We start from the raw sequence: 17,993 nt of genomic DNA on the forward strand, positions 1-17,993 counted from the left end.
AAAAAAATGTCATCACATCATCTCAATCCATTCTCTTCACTTCTAAGAGCAAAGGAAAGACACCTATTTATCAAGAAGAAAACTAATTGCCCATGGATATTTCAAAGTGAATGAGACACATATTTTTTTCAATAGCTTTTGTGGTCTTTTCTATCCTTTATTCTAATGAGTCACTTAAATCGCAAAAAATTTTCAACTCTACTTTTCTCCTCAATCATTTGTCTTCCCCACCCCCCCCCCTATAAATCAGGCATAAAACAGTGCTCAAGAAGCTGGTGAATGAACATTATACTCACAATCTTCATCAAAACATCTGTTTAAATGTGAATAAATGAGAAGTATCTTTAATCAAATACATCAGTAATCAAAAACACTGACATATTTATAAGTAGTGGATTAACTTGTATATGACTTAATTTTTTTTACAGTTTTTATTTAAATTCTAATTAGTTAACATACAGTGTAATGTTAGTTTCAGGTGTAGAATTTAGTGATTCATCACTCACATACAACACCCAGTGCTCATCACAATATATACTTGCATATGACTTTAAAGCTCCTTGAATCACAATCTGTCTTTAAAGTTTAATAATTCTCCTTTATACGTATTTTGACTCTCATGGGCTGCCAGAAGCTATTCTCAATGATATGGCATACGAAGTTAAATATTCTAAGTTAACAAATTCTTTTTTTTCTTAAATACAGCCTACAAAAATACTCGTTCCTTAATTTACACACATACAAACACACCTCTTTAAGAAGAAAACTAATTGAACATGGACAACTTTTTTTTTAACTTCTCAAGTGTTTTCTGTTTCATGGATCCTGTGGACCCCCACATTTCTAATTCCAATATGCGTTCTCTTTGTTCTTCTGCCATGATCCATACGTACCCTAACACAGGCCAACCTTATTTCTGACTCTTTGCATCTCATTGCTCTGATCATTTTATGTTATCTCGTTGAAGTTTAGATTCCCCTGATCAGTAACGTTACTCTTTCAAATGTCAGTCTACAATCAGGATCCTATGGGAATTGTAACATAAAGAAGCAAGAATAAGATGGTTAAATGAGACACCATCTGAGATTCTCTGATATTGTTTTCTACATATCCTTCCTCCTGTTCCACACCCTGCCCCCAAATTAAACCACCACACATCCTCCCAGAACCCTAATTATCACGTTACTGCAACACAAGTAGTCTTGAAGTGTTCCTCCCATATGCGTGCAGGGGGGCTCCCCTGCTCCTACTAGACTCCCTCTCAGGGATGGGAATCTAGCACCAAAGACAGTGTGTGAAAACTACCACTGTTTATGTTTACATACACATTATTATTTTCTATAATCCCCACAACAGCCATTGGGAGTCATCCAAGCAGATGCTACTAACGTATTGTAGAGGTAAGGAAACCATCTTTGAGATGTGAAATGTCTGGCCAAGGATCACATCTTTAATGAATAGCAGTGGTCTTAACTATAATCAGGTCTGCTGAGAATTGACCAGCCTCCTTCCTGTGTCACTTTTAAGGATAGTAAATAATATAACTAATCTCGGCTACCACTCCTGAGAGCCTCTATGGGCAAAGTACTGTACTGGGCTCTCTACAATCATATTCTTCCAGCAGCTTGGAAAAATAGACAAGGCATACTTCGTAATGCAGGACTGCATGATCTCTGCTTAGAAAACATGGAAAGTGAAGCCCCAAAGGCACAACAATAGTAAATGGTGAATTTGGGGTTAGAACTCAGGTCTTCTCATTCCTTGGCTGTCTCCCTACCACAGGACTCTATATTTGGGACTATACACATGGTAATATCACAGGAGAAATGTAGGACTTTGTGTTAAAATATATTTGGGGAACTGTATGCACACACACAACACACACACACATACCTTCTTTGGATTAGACAACAAAAATAACTGCATTGTTATAATTTTAAAAACTAAAAAAAAAATCATTTCTATAATAAAGTTAATGTTCTGAAAAGTATAGTGACATTATTTTATTCCACATAATAATTTCAACTTTTCCAGGTAGCACAGACTTTAAAACATATGCCCTGTTAGAGGGTTCCACTTCTCCTAGAGCAGATATCATGAACAGTTGAACTTGTGATCCTTAAAAATTACACAAGAAAAGGGAGCGTTATCTGTATAGTATCTAAAACTAGGACACCTTTTAAAGGTGTCCTTTGTCAGGCAAACCCGGGTTACTAAGTAGTTTTCTTGCCACTCTGCACATTCAAGGATTGAGCTGTTTCTTTTAAGGAGCAGATGCTGGTCAAGCTATTTTATAAAGGGGTGGCAGGCTGAAGTCACAATGGTTTCCTGCTGCAGGGGCACAAAAGTGAGAAGGACGCTAATCAATCTCAGAAAAGAACAGAGTAATAAATTCTTTGGCCAGTATTTATATATAAAAAGTATGCTGGAATACCTGCTTATTTTAGTCTGAGTCTATACAAATTGTATCTGAGCATAATAAAACATAAATTAGGGAGACTCTTGTCTTTCTTAGCACACATCTTAATGAATCAGAAAGAGGTTTCACAAAACCATGAAAACAGACGCTTGTCTCATGATTATCACCAACCCATGCTGCTCTGTGGCCCTAGATTATAGGGTTGTGTAACCAATGGGGGCAAAAAGTCTTTCCACTTCACACCATTCTGGAGTTCTTGCTTCTTCCCATGAGAAACAAAGTGTTATGAAATTGAGGCCCGAAGCAATTTTGTATATATTTAGGGGGTAAAAAAAAAAAAAAGGCAGGCAGGTTCTTTTCTTCTTTGTGCTTGAGTGAGCCGCAGAGTCATAATGGCCACTCCTATTATCGCTGTTCATCAATTCTCTTTGGCAACAAGTGCTGTGTTCAAGGGACCAGCTCCATGGCGACTCCCTCATATTCTGAGATGACTCAAGCCCAACACATGGCAAAAATGCATGACATCTTGTGCTGCTTCTCCACTCTGTGCTCTGGATAAAACTATTGGGATACTACAATCAGCTAGAAAACAGATTAAATAATTCTTGGAAACAAAGTCACATTTAGTGGCTAATTTTCAGGTTAAATTGGTTTGGAAATACCCATTCTTTCATAGAACAATAGGGGAATACTTATTTTCAGCATCTGAGTCTACATTTTGGCCAGTATCTCATAATACAGTTCACCTAGCAGTATCACATCCTCTGCTCGCTAATCAATGATTGCATTTTTCTAACTGGATGCTCATTGGACAATGAAAGAAAATAAAATCTGGAAGAAAAGGTTAATTCTATAATCTTGTAAGACTTTAGTGTCCTAAAACTTCGTTAGATCTTAAATAATGTACACTTAAATATTTTGTGCTAAAGCTAAAAAGGAAATTTAGTCTCAATTTCCAGGATTATCAGATGCAGAGTAATAAGCCAAAGTTTAAAATATTTTGCTTCCTTTTATTCAATCAATGTTAAATTATATTCACTCTGTCACTTATTTTAAAAATTTAAATATTTATGCCCTAATTACATAATCCTTGGGGTTTAAATCTGCAGAGCAAAACGAAAAGTGGATATATATACAAACTCATTTAATCCTCAAAGCAATACTACAAAATAGGTCATGTTATTGTTCGGTTCCTTGATGGAGTATGTGAACCAAAGGAAACTGGGCTCCGAAGTCTTAGCACCAAACCCTGATGCTATTTTGTCTCTCAGATACTTGGGCAGAGATTATCGTTCTTTGTTCTGTCTTGTTTTGTTTTATGTACATACTTTCAATTAGTTATCTGCTCATTCCTCACTTGATAAACATGTTCTGGGCACCTGAATAAGTGCCAGGCTCTAGAGGAATAAGGACGAATAATACACAAGATAGGCCTCTTAGTATAATGTTCCCAGTCTGGGGAGGACAGCAGACTTTCGATGAAATACTTAAATTCTACTGACAAAACTGCTGAAATGAGAGGTAAAAACTCCTAGAGAAGCAAAGGTTTGGGGATAGTCATTTAAAACTCTGAATCTCAAGTCCCTCAACTGTAAAAAAGGCATAAATACCAAGTGTTAATCCTGAAGAAAATAACTGTAAAACCATGTCAACTTGATATTAACCTCTTTTACACAGTATAAATAAGCTCAGTTTCACTCTATAAATGATGGGCTTGGGAGCAGACGTTTATTTTTCACATGGTAAAAGACGTAAAATTACAGTGAAGTAATTAAGACTTTAAAACTCCAATTTAGGAGATTTGCTTTATAATCTTTAAGAATAAAGGGAACTTGAGTACAGAATTTAGCTATAGAAAAATTGTACAGTCCTTTCATTAATCTGTATGATCTTCACCTGAATCGATACCTGAAGTACTTGCTTTAATAGCAAAACAATGACTGTAATCCAACCATTTAAAACATGAAAAATTTAATCCACTTATCATTAAAGCCTCATATTGTACAGCCTGGGGAAAGATACTATGAATAAAAGCTATTGTGCATTCCTCAGTCAGCTGCCTCTCAATTATGCTTTTTATCTACATCTCTCTCATTAAATGAATCCACATCTAGGCATCTAGGTAGCAACCAAATTACTTCTTTCATTCAAATTGAGGGACTAAGTTTTAATTTTAAAAGATCCGTTGTGTTCAGCCTAAGGCAGTTAAAAATTTATGTTCACACTATTTTCTCATCTTCTCCAACACTTCCTATCTATGTAGCATAGGCCAGGTACTCTTAATACTGAGAGGGCTAGGATGGGTGGGCTGCAGAGATCTCATAAACCCGTGAACTTGCCTGCCAGATTTCAGGGTTAAGTGCTCATACACACTCTATTTCAGAACTTCTACCAGGTTCTCAAAATGAACCATAAGCTAAAAAAATGAGGATGTATTTGGATAGACTCTTCCTCAGGAATTAATACACAGGAGATATAACAAGGACTCAATAAGTAAAAAGCTATGGAATTAATATTTTCCACTTGAACTCACCTAGAGGTATCTACCTCTTATCCATCTACTTGTCCCATCACGCCTTCCAAAAAATAGGAAGATAAAAGACAAAGCAAAACACATAGTGGCTTGGTCAATGTCTATGCACTGTTCTGTGTAAGTACCCTGGAAACTTCCTTTTCTAGCTTCTGTTGTGATTAAGTTGGTGTCACACAGCTAATTCTAGCCCAGGGACCCTGAGCTAGTTTAACCTCTGAGATGAGTAGAAGCCAATGTTTTCCCCCCATCTCACTCTGTCAGAGCTTCAGCTACCTCGGAAGTCACATGTTGGAGGAAAATGGAGCAAACTTACATCCCAGAGTCACTGGATGGAGGAGAGCACCACTGAGTTTACAAGAGCAAGAAATAAATCTTTGCTGGAATTAGCCACCGAAACTGGTGGGAGGAGCGGAGGTAGTGGTTGTTACCAATATCAGCCTATCCTGACATCCTCAAATTGAAGATAAAAAAAAAAATACATCAGTTTAAATCTGTCTATGCATTAATTAAAAAAGCTGTTTATTGCGAGTGTTATTTCTGTATTTTTACAAACTATTCATTACAAGCTAGACTTAAGCTAGTTTATTTAGTGACATACCATATAATCAAAAAAGTTTATGTCCATGCACCTCCCTAATAAATAAGGATAAAACCTAGCTTAATGTCCAAATCAAAACAGATATGTGTCCATGTAGTCATCCAAGCAACAGTAGAGAGCACTCATACAACGGTGCCAGCCACAGTAGACACAGAGCTAAGGGTGACAGTCCTGCTACATCCCAGAGGACTCAAATCAGTAAACAATTACAGTAGCAACCAGTGTGGGGTGCTATGGGGACAGCGCCCACACATGGGAATAAAAGGACCAAGGGAGATTCCCCAAAGGAACTGTCACTGGTATTGAGTCTAGAAGGACAGTTAGTAGTTAATTAAGAAGGGTGACAAAGATTTTTCATGAGAAGGTAGAAAGATGAGAAAGCACAAATGTGAGACAGTGAGATGTGTGTATAAAAAACTGCATGGAGGCTGGAGAGGAGAGTCTAAACTGAAGGGTGTTTCGGCGTAGCTCTGAAGAGGGGGGGCCAGGGCAAAATGGCGCTTCAATTTAAAATCCCAATGTAATTAAAGGACCTTCTCATGCTTTCCTGGGCACTTCCAGGAGACAGTAAGATGTTTGTGCAACTGCATGATGGTCACGATCAATCAGTGCTTTAAAAGATTTTGGATAATAATAATAATACAAAAAGATGAATATATGAAAATTGCCATTAACCACATTTTACTCATTTAGATATACTGTCTCACCCTTCAATTTTTCCTTCTTCACTTATCTTGAAGAGAAAGAAAATGAAATATTTTCAGGAGGAATTATAATCAAGTGGCTTACATTATAAACTTTAGAGTTTTACATAATTTAGAAATTTAAACAGATATAATATTTTACTTTCAGTATAATATTGAGTCTAAAACCATGAGAATGGTAACCAGTTCATAATCTCTCTGTGTCTATGGAGCTCTACTTAGAAAAAAAATGGATCACTGATCATTTATGTGAAAGGTAAAGAAAGTGGATTAGTAATAACCACAAAACAAACAGTAACACACTATAAACAGACACATTTACTCTATTTTTGCTAAATGGGAGGCAGAGACAATCTTTAATTTTTTGCTTCTGCTTAGAATTATTTTTGCTAATAAAGAATCAAAAAACATAATTCAAGAATTCTAAATAAGGGATTTATGCCTAGAGTGTGGATCAGACCAAAGTTAAAGATGTAAACCTAATCTTATTTCGTTCATATAAACAGCGGTATAAACCACAGCACTTAAGCAAACATTTGCTTTGCAAATTTTTTTTCTTTTCATGATTGTTTTTCAGTCAAATGTTTCCACTTTCTACAATAAAGTTTGGTTAAAAATTTCATCTGGCTTTTGGAAGTATCCACTTTTGAGCTCCAAGTTACATTTTGTTATGTTGTAACTTTCTTAACCAGGAAAAAATAAAGTCTGATGTAATAACCTGTCCCATTCTTTTGAAATTAAGAATTTGTTTTAGAAACAGTTTTTGAGGTTCACAAAGATAGCTAATTATAGCCTTCAGCCTTGTACTTTGACGGACAGGCCAGGCCGCAAGACGTTTCCCCTGAGATAGCACTGGCTTGTGGGGTTACTGAAATACATTAGCGGATCACATAGAAAGGGATCACAGTAAACAATGTATATACATGGATAAAACATGTTTCCACCCTCACAGAATGAACAGTCAAGGTAAGAAGTTAAACTAATGGATTTAAAAAGCAATACAAAAAAGTGTAAACATAAGGCAGTGAGCTACCCACACAGCAAACAACATGGAACTAAAGATACAGAGGAGCACCTTCTTCAGTCTGACTCTCAGGAAGTGTTTGGTTCATCTTGCTGCCTAAAGTCAGCCTCTCTCCCCATTTTTTTTTTTGACCCCTTCTCAATGTCTCTGACATATGGTGCCCTCCGTTATCCCTACTTTAAGGAATCTTCATTCTTTTCTTCTCCACTGACTCCTGTACCTTCCTTCAGTAGAAAACAAACAAACAAACAAAAAAAACCCATGTTTCCATTGGAGGAACACCTCTAGCCTTCTACAACAACTTTTTCTCTTCTGCTGATTTCTCCAGCTGACACCCACTTCTTCTCTTCTTTTTGTTACTGAATTTCTTTATAGAGTTGTCTAAACTTGTTGAGTCCTCATACATATCTTCTTACTAGTGACTCATCTTCTTAGAATCTGGTTTGAGCTGAGGAGTCTACCTCCTACCTCCTCCCTTCCAATTCTACTCAAAGTGCTCTCTTAAAGGTTACTGCTGTCCTTTTCACTGCCGGTCAGTGACCTTTTTTTCATTTCTTGTCCTATCTGTAGCATCTGCACCATTAACTACTTCCTTCTTTTCTCTTTGGACTTTCTTGTTCCCTCTCACTTTCTTTAGCTTCTCTCCTTTCCGACTGCTGATTAGAGAGAGATGCACTAAGATTTGTCTCTACATCCCTTCTTCTCCCCATCCATTGTCTCTCTGAATATAATACAGCACTAACCTGGGACAGCGCTCTCAGTGCTAGAGGAGTGGCTTTCAGATGCTTTCTCTGTAAAGTCAACTACCCAACCAAATCAGTGATCTACTCCTGCTTACTCTCTCTCCACAGAAAGAGAACACATCAATTCTAACACCTATATTTCTTACATTGGCAAACGGCAATGCCCCATCCCTGATCACCCAAACTATAAACCTCAAGGTCCTTCTCAGCTAACTTTCCTAGCTTTCCTGTTGAGAAATGAGGAATAAAACAGTAGCACAGTACAAAACATTTACTGTGCACACTTTTTAAGTACTATTTTTTTCAAAGCATCACACGAATTTTCCTGAAATATCTTTGAGTGGGCTATATGATTTTATTGTTCAAGATGGACTACTATGAAGTAGGAATTAAATAATTTCCTATTATTAGGATGACTAATAGATTAGTCAGAAATGATATTCAGCTTTTCTAGTTCAGTAATTGCCTCAAGGCTTTGTAGCAATAGTAAAAACTTTCTACAGGAAAGTTCAGATAAAATCAAAAGCTAGTGTTTTGATAAGCTGTTCATTCAGAAGTGCAAGTTTCCATTCTTTTTCATTTCTTTTTCTAATTTTTTTTATCTTTTCATTTCTTAACATGCCATAGATATAATGTTACATTAAGCGATTCACTTACAAAATAATAAGAAACAAGTTTCCAGTTGTTCTGCTCGCTCAAGAAAGCCACTGATGTTTGCATTTTTCTTAAATATTGTTTATGTACTTTTCCAAACTATGAAACAAGACACTGTAGGTAACACAAGTCAAAAACTAGCCCTATAAATTAGTACCAAGATAAATAAATGCAACAGCTAGCAATAATTACATGGTAAGCCCTGAAGAACTGTTATTCAAGTATTTTCAAATGTCTACAGTGTGTGTTTACATAAGTACTCTATTTAGCACAAGGGATACATTCCAGGGGAATGAGCCCCATGAGAGGGCATGATAGCCAGTACTTGGGCTGATGAGAGCTTGCTTCACTGTCGGCAAAGGCTCTTCCTTTCTCTTCAGATTCCCACCTCAGTTTATTTCTGCAACCCCTGTTTCTGTTCCCAGGCTGTGGTAAGGTTTATTATGCTCTCCATAATGTCCCCAGACTTCCAAAAAAGCCTCATTTCCATATTAATATTTAACCTGTTTCCTCAAACCTTTTCTCCAGCAGTTAAAAACCTGCCATGACAGTATCAAGCATAGTGCTTTTTTATACAGCAAAGACATCCAACGTACTTTTGGGTGTTGCGCGGCTGGCTGGAAGTTTAAAACTATGTAGTGTGTGGTGTTCCTTTAACAACAATTGCCATAAAATCCAAATGAAAATAGGGATGGAAAATAAAATACACTAAATTCTTTGAAACCACTAGAATTTTCTTAATTCATTTCTGTTTATTTTATTTAGAATGCGATTACATGGATCAATATTTATTCTTAGAATAGTACTAACTGCCCTTTTGCTTAAGGTTTGTGTTTTCTCATCTACAGATTCCCCAAACCTCTATAAGTGGAGGGTAATTCAACCTACAAAAACAGTATCTTATAACCTAGGAAGTTCTCATCCTACTGTAACAACTGGCTGTTACCACAGGAGAAAATGAGGAATTTCACCCAGTTTCTTTCAGTGAATTCTTTGTAATATTTTAAAATAACTATTTTTTCCTAAAAATAATAAATAAGAAGAATGTGTTACTACTAAACTTATCCATTCATTCATCCACTCACTTTTAATTTTCACCAACACACACTCATTTATTCAATAAATACACACTAGCTTATCCAGCTCTTTGGCGAAATAATATACTTTGTTGATACAGCAAGTTCTATATTCTCTAGTGTTAAAAATACATTTTCTCCTTAGGGGAAGGTGCTTGTTTTCTGTATCTTTTCTTTCTTTCCATTACATGCATTTTCTCTCTTGGAAAATTCTTTGGGGCAACAGAAATCCATTTCATAACTGCAGAATAAATTTTAAATGTGACCTCAACTTTTACAATTTGTGGCTTATCTTGAAGGAAAAGAAGAGTCTGGACTCTCCCCCACCCCCAACACCACTTCTGTTTCAAACAGATTAAAATTTATATCACCAATTATATTATAAAAACAATAATTATACTTTCAACTTTAGTGTTCATGAGAGTGATAAACAGGTGTGTCATCAGTGGGCAGGATTCTGGGAAAGGCTTACTTTTCACAGTTTACTTTTACAACTTGGATTTACAGGGCTTTTCAGATAAATGAATTATTTCACAAACAAGATAAAGCAGAGTTTTACAAAAGGTGCTGTGCTGTGCATTATCTCCATTAGATTTCATTACATCCAGGGAGGCAAAATGAGGGGTATGCTTCTGAGGACACATGATACAAAGTACCATTGTGATTAAATGCGGAACTGTCCCAGGAAACTCACTAACTGAGTCCAAGTCCAGCGCTCTGTCCACAGCCTTCTTACATGATTTTTACTCTTCTTTGCCATACAGCTCCTAACTCCATCAAAAGTGCCACAAACATTATAAAGCTCAAGTAGAAACGGACCCAATTCCATAAGAATCGGTGGATTTGAGAGGTAGAAAATGGCCCATGTGAAGCCTTAAACATGAAATCTAACTTTAAAATATCTTTCGAATGGAAAAGTATAACTTAAAAGTAATTAGAGGATAGTTGGAAATCAATTTGAGATTCTGTTAATAAAAATAAAGTGTCAATTCAATTCATATTTTTTAAGTAATTTACTTTCAATCTGTTACTTTTAAACCCACTAAAGACATTAAAAAACAATTTTGGGGGGCGCCTGGGTGGCTCAGTCATTAAGGGTCTGCCTTCGGCTCAGGTCATGATCCCGAGGTCCTGGGATCGAGACTGGCATCGGGCTCCCGGCTCGGAGGGAAGCCTGCCTCTCCCTCTCCCACTCCCCCTGCTTGTGTTCCCTCTCTCGCTGTGTCTCTCTCTGTCAAATAAATAAATAAAGTCTTAAAAAAAAAAAAAAACAATTTTGGTTCTCTAATGAACCTAAAATCAAACTTTCCTCTGAGTTGAGATGTCCTGTTTAAAGGGCTCTATTTCCACGCAGCAATCTTACTATGGTACCATTAGGTACTCCTTTGTTATGTGGGAGTTTATTAAACGTTTGTTTGCAAATATATCAACACAGTTTCAAAATGAATATTACATAAAAGAAAGTATAAGCTCAATCCCTCAATCCTGGACTCTGAAAGTAAAAACAGATGACTTATTTTCTTAAAGTAATTTTATTTAGGTATTTGGTGTAGGGTCTAAGACAGAGTGTCACCACAACTATTGTGATCATTAGTACACGAGAGGTTTCCAGATAGGAAATCAAGAATGGTGACAAGGACCAAACACTGCTCACTTTCTTAGAGCACTCCCCGTCTTTGCGCTGACCCTTTTATTTCCAATGACAAAACTCTCCTCGAGGAGAGACTGCACTGTTGTGATTTGTACCACTTCCCGTCATGTTTTTTAAAAGGGTAAAACAACAGATTAGAACTGCTAAGAACATATCCCAGGCAAGGTTGGGAAGAGAAAAACTGGTACTCAGTTATCTTGGTTATTTCACGTGTACAGGACTTCACAAGGAGTTGAATTTTTGCTAGTTATTACATACTGCTTCAGTAACATCTCTAACTTACTACCTAATTAAAACTCACAAGATGAATGGCTGAGATAAACTAAAACCAGGCATCAGGAAATAACAGGAAAGAAAAGAAAAGCACTACGGGGGTGTTTCCACACACACAGAGTATGTTCAACCCTCTAGAATTCAGGGACACAAGGCCATAAAAGCAAATGATTAGAAAGGACTATAGGGAGTTAACATGCAATTGCTGTGCTGGTGTAAATCTTTTATGGTAAAGGCAAAAGCCTGTGTGTGTGTGCATTTCCATCTCTACACACGTAGAGAGAGAGAGAGTGGGAAGAGAGGGAGAACAAGAGGAAGGGGCCAAGTTTACAGTCACACTGGAAAAGAAAAACACAGAAAGGCCCCACTCTCTACAATATAAGGTATATCTGTTGGTGGTGATTTTGCCACTTCGAACTCAATTTTTTGTTTACCTTCACATTAATGGGTATTTTGCAAAGCAAAAAAAATTTTTTTTAAAGATTTTATTTATTTATTTGACAGAGAGAGACACAGCGAGAGAGGGAATACAAGCAGGGGAAGTGGGAGAGGGAGAGGCAGGCTTCCCATGGAGCAGGGAGCCCGATGCGGGGCTCGATCCCAGGACCCCGGGATCATGACCTGAGCCGAAGGCAGACGCTTAACGACTGAGCCACCCAGGCGCCCTAAAATTACTATTTATTTAAAAGAAAATTTGAGTTTAGGAAAGAAGTAGCAATAACAGATACATATATTTAAAAAATTTTTTTTGACTGTTGTAAATTGTTTATTTATTTATTTTAAAGATGTTATTTATTTGACAGAGAGAGACACAGCTAGAGAGGGTACACAAGCAGGGGGAATGGGAGAGGGAGAAGCAGGCTTCCCGCGGAGCAGGGAGACCAATGCGGGGCTCAATCCCAGGACCCTGGGACCATGACCTGAGCCGAAGGCGGACGCTTAACCGACTGAGCCACTCAGGCGCCCCAAAGCAAAAATTTTTAAATGTGCAATGACTTAGCACGTGATTTAAGAGTTTGCTCTTGAGATACTAGGGAAGGTTCCACACTATCTTAATATTATAGAAGCACTACTGTAACATATGGTCTTTTTCAAATTAAGGAGACACAAATGTTCGCAAAAACATTTGGTGTCGTTTTTAACTCTCAGTTGAAGTTTTCTAAACAAGTGTCCTTCAGGTGCCAGCACACAATACCCTGGCCTTGACGGCAAGGAGCTCATGTGTCTGCCACATACTATACCAACTAACAGGGATACCTAAAAACACCTTTACGGCAACTTAAGTATCAACAAAAACGGTTAGGCTTAACACTAAGCATAGTTAATTTTCTTTTTAGTGTGTTTTGTGTTTTTAATACAGACTTTGATGGAAAGATGCTTTCATCTTATTATTTGGGGAAATATACATCAAAAGAGGAATGAAATTTGTGATTAAAAAGCCTCAACGTTTTACAAATAGTCCCCCACAAATACTTCAAATTCTAGAATTACACTCTGACTTCCCACAACATCTGCGTAAACTCTTCATTTTATGTCCATGTATTACAAATTATGTCACAATATTACATATTTAAGACCATATTTTGATGATTTCTTTATGTAAGGAGATATATATATATATATATATATATATATAACAAAGATGTATTTACAGATACATTTTTCCTCAAGTTCCTGGCACCAAAATTGAGTTTTAAAGTTAGAAATACCATTTTTAACTGTATGAAAAGCTAATGTACATGATTCTAATAGATTTCGATTTTTTTAAATTCTTTTCTCTAAACTCTTGAAAAGTTTTAAAAACTTGCAATACTTTATTCCTGCATTCATTAATCAGGCTACACTGACAGTCATTACAAAGACTAGGTACATTCAGCTCCCTGGTCCACCACCAGGATCTGCCTTAACTCTTCCCTCCGTCCCTGGGGGAGCCACAGGCGCCCTATGCTTCCTGCAGGGCAGCCCTGCTTTCCAATCCCTTTGGTGGCCACAGTATCCTTAAATGAGTTCTTCCTTTACTTAATTATCAAGCATGCATCAAGTGCCCAATGTTTCCCAGACTCTACGGTAAAACACTGCAAACAAGTAGAATGAATGTCTCTGACTTCAGAAAGTCGAGAATCTAGGAAGGAAAGTCCCTGGTCTGACTAGTATTCAAGGCTAACCCTTGACACTCGACTTAGCCCAGGTTAACTCACTCTTCCCAGAACTAGAGCCCCAGCTGCTGGTCTAGGTTCTGCTTCAAAAAAAGAAAGAATACATAATCCTACCATCTGCATAACCGGGACTATTCTCAACATCTAGTGACACTGACGCCAGTCCTTGACATCAACCCAGATTGAGAGAAGTTCACCTACCTTCTGGATGGTACCACCACTCCATATTTGGGTCAGTTCTGATCTTCAATGCCTTTTCCCCCTTTCTCTGCTGGCCTGCCACTAAGGTAAAATGTCTTTGACAGGGAAAGCGTACAGATTCTCGGAGAGAGGAATGACATCTAATCACCAAGATCCTATCCGTATCTAACACTGTATGGGTTCTGATTTTCACCAACCACGCATTTCATGCTGTGAACATACTTCATTTTTAAATAAATATTTACCTCTCTATCAATTATTAATAAAAGTCACTTATCGGAGGTGTTCTTTAATTTCTATCATTTACTGTCCACAATAATGCAGTACAATAGATACTATTATTAGCTTCATATACAGACGAAGAACTGTTTACGGGGTATGTATGGAATTTACCTAATAATGCACTGTTTGCATGTGGCAGGGCTGAAATTCCAATCCTTGGGAGCTTTACCTCTAGAGTTGTCTCTAAACCACTGAACTATGCTACCTACCCCATCAGCATACATGACATTATGACTTATGCATCATAAAAGGTATGAGTCCATATGAGAAGAAGGGTCAGAGTTCAGCGACAGCATGAGTTTTTGCTTCATGGTTCCCCTTGTTGCTGTTGCATATGGAAAACGTGTATGTGTTCCTGTCTCATTTGGTTTTCCCGTCAGACAGACTTGGGTCTGAATTCTGACTCAATCACTTTCTAGTTGTGTGACCTTGGGAAAATCACATAATGGCATCAACAATTTATTGGCTATTTTCTATATGCTAGCCTTATGTGCTAAGTGCTTGGCATACACGGTCTCATTAAATTAAATTAAATTAAATTAAATCTTCATAAAAACCCTGACAAGGAGATGATACTCTTCATATTTTAGAGCGTGTGAGACTACAACTGAGAGAGTAAGTAGACTTTCTTTCTAAGGTCAAAGAGCCAGTGAGTGAACAGTAGTCCAAGACTGAGTTGAAAAGAGTCTCAGGCAGAAGCATCTTGATGGCACTATGCCATGAAAATGTTAGGACTGAATTTGGGAACTAGCACTCATGGCCAGGGGTTACAACTAATTAGAACCTCTGCTCATTGTCCACCAGTCCAGACAGCTCTCATTCTCTCCAAGAAAGGACAGGAATACATGGGTAAGAGTAAACAGTATGAACTGAGAGGTACCAGTCTTATGAGTTGAGTGATGGCAGAAATAAATACTCAGGGATCATTATGATGGGGATTAAGAACCTTATTTTGAGAACTAGGCTAGGACTGCTAAGACTTTCAGTGAACAAATACTTCATATTTTTTTCTGAAGTGTTATAAATTCCTATCCCAAAAGTACTCCTGCTATTTTTCAAATTGAACTTCCTAAAAAAGATCATTCAGAGTTAACATTCTTAGTTTTTCTCTTAGGTCCATATTGGGTCTTGAGTCCAACTTGGGCATCATTCAAGGGGACTGGATTACAATTATACCTCCCAAAAAAATCACATTAAAGGAGCCTGGGAATGGCCCTATTAAATGATGATGGGTATCAAGTCAAGTCAGGGAGAATTTGGATTTTGAAGTAATAACTCTAAGTCAGACAACCAGAAAGCACTTAATTAATAAATATATCAAATAATTTCACATACGTATTCTAATTGTAGCACCAAGAATGTGCACTCTTTCCACTTTCATGATATCACAAATAAACAGACATCTTTAAAGATGCAAGCTGAGGGATTTTTCAACTTTGGAAACAATGGAAATCAATTAAAATTTTTTTTGCTTAGAAACAGAAAATGAACTGCCTATATATACATGAAGATCTAATCTTTTCAATTTTAGGAATTTAAATTTTCAGAAACCTGTCAAACGTATGGGATAAACTGAAATAAATGGCATGCCAGAAGTTCAATACTCCCTTCAAACAAAAATATTTTAATGATTCTTCCACTGTACTTTTCAAAATCCTCAAATAAAGAAAGCCACACTAAACAAGGCAGAAATAAAAGGGCAATTCTAAAGGCCTCAATCAGGCTACACTGCAGAAGTGAGCCCATGTTTATCAGCCATGATCAGACACATTTGATACTGCAGAAAATCACTTTAATTCCTAGAATCTATTCACTGCCCTGCAGACACTAGCAGGATGGCCGCTCGAATGGACCGCAACTTCAGCAAACAGCATCGCGTAGAGGCAAGTGCGTGGGATTAGAATTCAGTGATTTGCATTCTGGTCTTGGCTCTGGGCTTAAAAACTGTGAATTAGCAGTCCTCTGCTTCCTTATCTGCAAAAGGGTCATTCCTTTGTTTATTCAATAGATTTTTTTCTATTCAGGTAGTGGCTGAGAGCTCCATGGCACCAATATTTTATATCATGTACCTTTTCTGTACGTCCTAAGAAAAGAAATCACTGAAGTCTAAATATTGCTGTACTGAGTTCAGCTTATGTGAAGTTACTTTGTCCCTTACATTAAACACAGTGGATACCACTAATTCATTATGTTCTGTTAAAGATATTTTAAGTAATTTTAAAGTTTTAAAATAATTTTGTAAATGCCTATAATAACATCAATCTATCACTCTATCTTAATATTTAATTGTATTAAGTATATGATTAACATAATAAATAATCTACAACATAGTATATTATGTAATATGACAATTATATATATTGTTTCAATTCTTGTCCTAGAGGAATATAAGAATTCTAAATAAACAGAAAAAGGGAAGTGCACTTCATAAGCCAACCTGAGAATAATGCAAACTCCTGGCTTGAGACTGTGCCTTACATTTTCAAAAACTGTAAACTCATTATAAATGTTAAGAATTAAAGCATTACAATTTTCTTTTTCTGTTTCTACATATGAAATCAATTACCTAATTTAACACAGTAGAAAGCCTTCAAAACATTCCATTTACTTATACTTTTGAGGTCTAGAGGAAATAAAATTGGGATTTTTCAAGTGTAAATAAAATACTTCATTGCACATCTTTTAGTTTTAAAAATAAGCATCCTAAATAAGCACTATCAAAAAGTCTGATTCTTCATTTTGTACAGCTATTAGTGAACATTCTTCTTTTTCATTTTTAAAACCTCAGTTACATATTTAGTTATTGAAATGAAGGAGTTTCAGCGTGACAGCTAATAGCCTGGATTCCAACTACAGGGAATCAATTAACAGATTGAGTCCATATGGAAAAGAAAACAAAGGAGAAAAAAAAGAAGACATGAATGGAGAGTAAGGCCACTGAAGATCTCACACTAAAAGAGCTGCCTTAACCTCCCTTCCCAGATTAATGCTTATGAATGGAGGCAGGGTAAAGAATAAAGGGTTATAAATAATGCTGAAGAGATGATCTGTGTTGTTCACTCCAAGATGCTGCTGATCTCTCTCTCCCACCCACCCCCACACCCTTTATCCAGGTTATTTACACCCATATGGAGTGATTTTTTTTCCCCAAAAAATTAGGGGCAGGGAATAATTCCCTTTTAAAAAACCAGAAATAAAGCCCTAAAAGAAAAACGAGTGCTACATTTAGAATGCTAAGCAGTGATTTTTGACAAAGGACAATAACGTACCCTTGCACTACCACGATCTGAGCAGCTCTTCCTATTCCTTTTGAATTAATTATGGCTTTAGAAATTTGGGTTTAAAGAATTTGAGGGTATAAAATTGAATGTTTCTGGTTTTGCACATTAACAGGTAAATAAAATACAGGCTTTTGGAAACATAAATAACTTCTGTTTTATTTTTGTTTTAACTGTTTTCATTCTCGAGATTTCTCTTACTGGATACACAATGCAGATTGCGAAAGAGAAAAGAAGTGCTTCATAGATTCCAATCCAAAGAATGGAAAAAAAATATTTTTATAAATTTATTAAATGCCAAGTTTAATATAAATAAAATAGGTTAGAAATGTTAACATCATACCAAACTCCTAAAAGAGGTGTTTTAATAAGTAGTTACCCAATCTAAGACTCATATGCTG

The 17,993-nt window shown here is 36.7% G+C and overlaps 1 protein-coding gene across 10 annotated transcripts in view; it reads right to left on the bottom strand.

The window, feature by feature from the left end:
• The window catches only part of MBNL1 (muscleblind like splicing regulator 1), a 181,563-nt gene that overhangs the window by 91,945 nt on the left and 71,625 nt on the right, over positions 1-17,993 (bottom strand). The gene's annotated exons all lie outside the window — the stretch shown is intronic.

Source organism: Neomonachus schauinslandi, chromosome 1 (genome assembly GCF_002201575.2).
Source record: "Neomonachus schauinslandi chromosome 1, ASM220157v2, whole genome shotgun sequence".
In the NCBI taxonomy this organism is placed as follows: domain Eukaryota; kingdom Metazoa; phylum Chordata; class Mammalia; order Carnivora; family Phocidae; genus Neomonachus; species Neomonachus schauinslandi.